This window comes from Carassius carassius, chromosome 18 (assembly GCF_963082965.1).
Source record: "Carassius carassius chromosome 18, fCarCar2.1, whole genome shotgun sequence".
Lineage (NCBI taxonomy): Eukaryota > Metazoa > Chordata > Actinopteri > Cypriniformes > Cyprinidae > Carassius > Carassius carassius.
The window spans coordinates 26482471-26490486 of record NC_081772.1 but is presented as its reverse complement, the minus strand read 5'-3'; positions in this window follow the sequence as shown (position 1 = coordinate 26490486).

Sequence of the window (8016 nt, the reverse complement as noted above, 5' to 3'; positions counted from 1 at the left end):
CGCTTCGCGCCCTTCTTGCCACTTCCCGCCGAAACGGGTGTGGCCCAACCTATAAAAGGAGCTCGAAAAGGCTGACTCACCTGATTTTTCATCTCTTCAGCGAAGCTCACGCATCGCTGGATCACGGAGGAAGCAAGCGCCGTCTGAGAAAGCACATCAGCAGGACGAGCCATTCTGAAGCTGCTGGCATCGCCGCCTTCCACTGCCGTTCCTGCTGCACTATCCGGCGCCTATATCCTTTCAATTCTGTTATATCCAAGCTGTTCTTTATGTGTGTGTGTGTGTTCGCCCTGCGACACGCACTCGTAAAAGAGCTCGCGTCTTTTTTAAGATGCCTTCCTGCGGTTCGTCAGAGCCCCACTCAGCGAGGGAGACCGGTACGTCATCTGTGTCTCCTGCCTGGTTGAAGATCATGCAGCGCTCGCGCTCGCTGACGGCGGATGCCCCCACTGCGAGCTATTGCCATCGTGACTCTGAGGACTCGCCTGGCCTTTTTCTCTGAGCCTGCATTCTCCGCTGCGCTGAGGCGCCGTAAAAGCATCGCTTCCAGCGGATTCCGGAACCGTCTTCAGCTCAACCGAGCTCGCCGGTTCGCCCTGCTTCACCGGCCCCCCCCTGCATCGCTTCCCGGTGGGCAGCGCCCGCTGTTTGCCGGCGCGTCGTCCGAGGAAGTCGATCTCAGGGCTGCGTCGGGGGAAGAGGACACGCGCTCTCTGCTAGCTTCGGGCAGTGAGGGCTGGGCGAGCTCCGAGGATCTCGCGCCTTCTGCTCAGAAGCCCAGCAGACGAACTGACATCGAGAAGGAGCCGGGGCGAATGCTCGTGTTGGCCGCGATGAGTCTCGGCCGCGAGTGGTTTGCACCAGCGCCCCCCCTCTCGTTCCCGGCTGGATGGTATTTCCCTTTTGGATGAGCGTACTTCTCAAAGCCCGCCTCATTTCTTCTTGAGCTTCACGAAGAGGTGGCGAAGGCTTGGAACGCTCCATATTCAGCGCGAACTCGTTCGTCTGTCTCACTAGCATTCTCCACACTGATGATGCTAAAAACAGGAACTACCACTCACTTTCGCCGGTGGAACAGGCGATAGCGACGCACCTTTGTCCGCCCTCTGCTGGACGGCGGCAAAAGCGGTGTTGCCATCTAAAGCCTGCTGTGTGACGCTGCGTCGGCACTACTAACGATGGCTGCTTCATCGAAGCGCAGGTGTACGAGTTCCGCTGTGGCCGAGCTCTCACCCAAGCGCGCCGCTGTTTCAGTTCCAGGAATTGTGACTGTCTCAGCGTTTTCTGCAATGCGTAAGCCTGCACAGTTGCCCGCTTGCCTGCACACAAAAGCCGTTATCACAACAGCTTCAGCAACGCATCTCGAGACCCCCGTTCTCGCTCTACCGGCCGTCGCCCCGCGCCGCGGGGACCGCAGCAGAGGATTACGGTGAGGCCGGGAGCCCCACGCCATCCTAGGAAAGCCATCTACGCATGCTGCATGACGCTGCGTCGGCACTACATAAGATGGCTGCTTCATCGAAGCGCCGGTGTACGAGTTCCGTTGTGGCCGGGCTCTCACCTAAGTGCGCCGCTGTTTCAGTTCCAGAGATTGTGACTGTTTCAGCGTTTTTTGCAATGCGCAAGCCTGTACGGTTGCCCGCTTGCCTGCACACAAAAACCGTTATCACGGCTACCCAGATATTTCCCGAAAAAGGTGTAATTTCTGGTGTCCCGGCCACGGCCGATGGTGCTATAAATGTAGTGACGATGCCCACTGCTCAGTGCCCATCTCCACATATAAGCACAGCCCTTCACACAGGGCTCGCGCCCATAAAAGCGACTCAAGTCGATCACGCGCACTACATAGTAGACGTGCCCACTCCTCAGTGCCCACAATCACTATGTCACACGCGTCATGTGGTTTCTGTAAAAACGAAACCCGTGCACGTTCGTCCGGCCACGGCCGATGGTGCTATAAATGTAGTGACGATGCCCACTCCTCAGTGCCCATCTCCACATGTAAGCACAGCCCTGCACACAGGGCCTGCGCCCATAAAAGCGACTCAAGTCGATCGCGCACACTGCATAGTAAGCGTGCCCACCCCTCAGTGCCCAAAATTACTATGTCACACGCATCATGTGGTTTCTGTAAAAAAAAAAAAAAAAAAAAAAAACCTGTGCACGCTCGTCCGGCCACGGCCGATGGTGCTATAAATGCAGTGATGATGCCCACTCCTCAGTGCCCATCTCCACATGTAAGCACAGCCCTGCACACAGGGCTCGCGCACATAAGATCGACACAGATCGGTCGAGCGCGCCGCATATTAAACGTGCCCACTCCCCAGTGCCCACATACACTATGTCACATACGGCGCGTGGCTTCTGTAAAAACGAGGCCCGTGCACGTACGCTCTGCACAGGCAGACAGCGAGTTGAAAGTGGTAAATGTGCACATATGCAGCCCACAGTTACTCGCAGACATATCGAGTCCGACAGGACCTGCTCAGCCTTCCCCCAGTCAGTTAAGCGCCGGGACGGGGTCGAGGAGGATCCCCGCCTCAAATGCGCAGCACACCCGAGCGCCGCCGTTGCCCGGTCAACAGAGCGCGCTTCCCATCCAGCCCTTAGCCATTCATGCAGATGCATGGTCAGCGATTCCAGGGGTTTCGGATTGGGTGCTAGGCATTATAAAGAGAGGCTACTCGCTACAGTTTTTTTCGACGCCCTCCGCGCTTTTCAGCGCGCGTCGAAACTACGGTCAAAACAGAAGTAGCACACATACTTCGGGCCGAAATATCAAAACTGTTGAGCAAAGGGGCTGTAGAGCCTGTGTCTCAAGCTCAAAGCGAGGTTTACGAGGTGCATGGATGCAGCGCTCGCTCCTCTCAGACTCAGAGGCATACGAGTGCTGAATTATTTGGACGACTGGCTGGTTCTGGCCCGATCACGAGCGGAGCTCGTGGACCACAGGGCCGTTTTACTCGATCACCTTGAGAAGCTCGGCCTCAGTGTCAATTGGGGAAAGAGTTCGCTGAACCCCAGTCAGACGATCCTGTTTCTGGGTATAGTTCTGAACTCGTGTTCCATGACGGCGCGGCTGTCACTACAGTACGCGATGGGCATTCAGCGCGCAGCGAGTTCTTTCCGCTGCGGCGCGACCGTGTCGCTCAAACACTGTCAAAAGATGCTGGGTCTCATGGCCTCAGCATCTCCGGTTCTGCGGCTGGGCCTGCTCCGCATGCGCCCCCTGCAGTTCTGGCTGAAGGCTCGGGTGCCGCGCAGAGCGTGGGCGTCTGGCCGCCTGCATTTCAAGGTCGATCAGAGCTGTGTTGCGGCTCTAGCACCTTGGACAGCGAATGGCTGGTACCGATCAGGTGTAAGCCTGGGGACTTCCCCGAGTGTGAAAATGGTGTCGACGGACGCCTCCACTTCGGGATGGGGAGCGCTGCTCGAAGGCAGACCGTCCTTTGGCCTATGGTCAGAACGGGAAAAGCTCCATCATATCAACTGCCTGGAAATGCTGGCAGTGGAGAACGCGCTGACGCGCTTTTGTCCCCATATCAAGGATCACCACGTCGTAGTCCGTGCGGACAACATGTCCGTGGTGTCCTACATAAATCGCCAGGGCGGTCTCGGGTCCCGAAACCTGTGCAGGCTGACGGAACGCCTCCTGGTTTGGGCTCAGCGCAACGTGCGCTCGCTGAGAGCAGTGCATGTGCCTGGACTGCAGAATCTGGGTCCAGACAGGCTGTCCAGAGGCAATGTTCCTACGGGCGAATGGTCTCTACACCCACAAACAGTCCGGCTGTTGTGGGAGAGATTTGGCATGGCGGAGGTGGACCTCTTTGCGTCCCACGAAAACGCTCACTGCCCCGCGTTCTTTTCCAAGAACGAAAGCGCGCTGTCACGGAGATGGCTGTGCTGCCCGCTTTATGCGTTCCCTCCCGTCTCCCTCCTTCCGCAGGTGATAGAACGGGTGAGAGAAACGAGATGTTCAATACTAATTGTAGCACCTCTTTGGAAGAACCAACCATGGTTCCCAGATTTGATGCAGTTAGCAGATGTCGCCCCGTGGCCGGTACCGTTGAGGAGGGACCTCCTCTCGCAGGCCAGGGGCTCGATTTGGCACCCTCAACCGGAGTTGTGGTCCCTCCATGTGTGGGCGCTCAACGGTTACCCGCTGATCTCGCACTGGGAGTGCTAAATACCATCACTCAGGCTAGAGCTCCGTCGACACGACGTCTGTATGCCTCGAAGTGGTCGGTGTTCTCCAGCTGGTGCACAGCTCGAGGTTATTCACCCCTTAGTTGTGAGGTGACGGAGGTCCTCTCCTTCCTACAGGAGCTGTTGGATAAGGGCAGAGCCCCATCCATGCTCAAAGTTTATGTGGCGGCCATCGCGGCGATTTCTGAAACGGCGTCCGGTCAGTAAATAGGAAGGAACGATTTAGTCATCCGGTTCCTCAGAGGAGCTAGGAGGCTGAATCCTCCCAGACCTCCGTCAGTCCCTATGTGGGACCTCGCGGCGGTTTTGGAGGCCTTGAAGGGTCCCCCTTTTGAGCCTATCCAATCGGTTAGCCTTCAGCATCTGTCGTTCAAGACAGTATTCTTGTTGGCTCTCGCTTCTGTGAAGCGTGTGGGTGATTTGCACGCGCTCTCGGTGAGCCAGTCGTGCTTGGAGTTTGGGCCCAATGACTCAAGGGTCATACTCAAACCTAGGCACGGTTATGTGCCGAAATCCCTCAACACACCGTTTCGGGCTCAGGTTATTGCCCTGTCTGCCCTGCCGGTGTCAGGGGAGGATGGAGACTCGAGTCTTCTTTGCCCTGTCAGGGTTTTAAGAGCTTATGTGTCTTGCTCTGCTGCCTTTCAGCAGACGGAGCAGCTGTTTGTCTCGTTCGGTGGACGTTCCAAGGGAATGGCTGTTTCGAGACAGACTCTATCCAGATGGATAGTTGACGCCATAGCGTTAGCTTACGCTTCCAGGGGCCTTCAGTGCCCGTTGGGCGTCAGAGCACACTCCACAAGAGGCGTCGCCTCATTGTGGGCGTGGTCTACTGGGATCTCCTTGCAGGATATATGTATGGCGGCAGGTTGGGCCTTTGCCATCTACATTAATCAGGTTCTATAACCTGGAGGTCCCCGCCTTGCAAGCAAGGCTGTTGTCGGTATAGTCTAATCAGGGCCCTGAGGGGAATTCTGAGTTCACGAGGGCTATGCGCTGCCGACTGTTATATGGGCAGTATTGCGTAAGACCCGCATTGCCACATTGGTCAGGCCTTGCCTCGGCTGTGTGATGTCATATTGCCGCATCTACGGATGCTGCTAGATATAGGACGGAGGGCTTTTTCCCTTTTCTGTCCTGGACTCTCTGTGAGTCCCTCAGGTGACTGTGCACTGTAAATCCTGGGCGTTGCTTCAGGTTTATTGGTGTGTGATCCCTGCGCGCACGGCGTTTTACATTGGGTTCCCGTAGCGTCTTAGCTAAGACGCAGTACGAGAGAGCTCTCGTAAGAGAACGTACTCGGTTACTAAACGTAACCTCGGTTCTCTCTAGAAGAGCGAACGAGTACTGCGTTCACTGCCGTGCGCACGATTCACTCTGGTTCGCTTCGGCGATGAAATAAATAAGGTGAGTCAGCCTTTTCAAGCTCCTTTTATAGGTTGGGCCACACCCGTTTCGGCGGGAAGTGGCAAGAAGTGCGCGAAGCGCCCTTATTGGTCTGATGTTGCATCAGCCCGCACTCGATAGGCTGTGCAGTTGCCGCAGAACAAGCCAATGAGCGAACGAGCCGTCTCACCTATGGCTGTGTACTGCTGCAAATGCGCTTTACAAAAATACAAAATTGAGGATAATTTTTTGCTTCAGTATTTCGTGAAAAGAGACTTTTCCCGTAGCGTCTTAGCTAAGACGCAGTACTCGTTCGCTCTTCTAGAGAGAACCGAGGTTACGTTTAGTAACCGAGTACGTTTTCAACTGCAAACTGAGCATAAAGCAGATGTGCTTACAGTTTTGCAGGTCCAAAGAACTATATAACTATATAACTACTTTTTACATTTTACAGCGCATTGTACTGTATGAGTCAAAGTAGTATTTGAATGTGTATGAATATGCAGTATTAGCAAACCAACTCTTAAGCATTATATAATGGAATGATGTTTATTAAAGTATCTCCAATGCATGGCATGCAAAAACATAAACTGAAATCGTAATAAAAATCTATTAAAAGGTCAAGTTCACATTGAAATATGCAAATAAATCTAAAAATATGAAAAAAATAGGTTGAAGACAAATATGAAGTTAACAATAAAATGAATGCAAAATAATGTATTTACTTTAAAATTGTCAGTGCTGTGTCAATAACTAAACACTACCACCCACTGTAATATACACATTTTATAAAGTGCACAGTATGACAGGCTCTCATTTTTTTGTACATGAGGAGAGTGCAACACGCATATCAGGTGCAGCATTCAGTCTATTCCTGTATTTTGTCTTTATTTTTGTGAGAACTGAGAACCCAACTTCACATTTGTATGTAGTTGTAAAAGGAATAAGCAACAGTATGCTTGCCTTGCTTAAGACAGGGTATTCAGATGAAATGCTTACCCAAAATGATGATAATGTCATTTTTATGGCTGGTTGCCGAGTGCAGAGCGCAGCTAAAAAAAAAAAAAAAAAAAACGGAAGAAAACGACGAGCTCCCTCGTGCGGCTAATTGGTGAACTACACATATAAATTTTTAATCAAGAGTATATAGCAGACTGAAAAATAGTGCTCGACTTGGCGACCCATACAAAATCTCCCGCGACCCACTTGTGTCGAGGTCGGGACCCCGCCTTTGGGAATGACTGGGCTAGACAATACATTTTCCCCCAGCATATAAATAGATACATACATACATTTATTTTACTCCTCCCTCTGGGTCCAATGAAAAATCCAGTATCTTCATACTGGACACCGATTTGGATGTTTGGTGGTTCAGGTGTTGCAGTATATTCTTCTATAGAAATGCACCGATGGCGGCGCTGGACGCAGATGCCATGACAGCATGATCTGTGTCTAAAACGGGAGAGGATGTAGTCTACACAGAACCACAACACTGATGAGAATCTAAGATCTTTTAATTTTGCAATTCTATTTTTCAGATCTTTTGGATTTCGCAAAATAACATCATTTATTCGGGAAAGCGCCTATCGTATTGCGGAAGGGGACATTTCTTTTGTTTATCTGGGAGAGATCAGTGCATCTGGAGTATTGTAGGTAAGGTCGGAGGATATTCACCATCACCAGGCGCTAAAGATAGAAAGCCAGATTCGCACTAGATCTATCACATTTCACAGCATAGAAGGGTTAACGTGTCATAACGTCTTGTACAGAATACTGAGCAGTTTCATATGTGGTTAAATTACGCGTATGATTTAAGTCTTAATTCAGCCATAATAATCAATATGACTAAATATCTATGAATTCGTGGATTTGGTTCATGCATAGGCTACTGATATCACATTGATATAGATCCATGTAAATAAAGAGAGAGAGAGAGAAAGACAGCAGAATGCGTCTCTGTGCTGGTGCGACAGCAGTTGGTCACTCCATCACCAAACCATTGCTGCTCACTGCTGTTCAGTCAATTATGATGATCGTATGAGGTGGACATTAGGCCAAATGTGAAACCAAATGTGACAAAATGCACAAAACTATACTTGCATGCTGAATCCAATTGTCCACTAACAATGAAAATGACAATAATTATTAATTCTACGGTTTTGTAGTCTCTTTGAGATGGAACAGATGAAAGATGAGTTATCTGTGCAGGCCTGCTGAAATATCTAAGTGTGTTCTGTCCAAATTCATCTGTAAACTATGCTTCTTAGAATGTACGTATTTGGCATATAATAGTATATATAGAGTGAGAGAGAAATGCAGTTTATATCTGAATTGTAAGCTTTCCCCTTCTCTCATTATTATAAAGCAGGTACTGTTTCAAGAAAAATCCTCTTAAAAATATTATTCAGATGTAACATGTCTAAA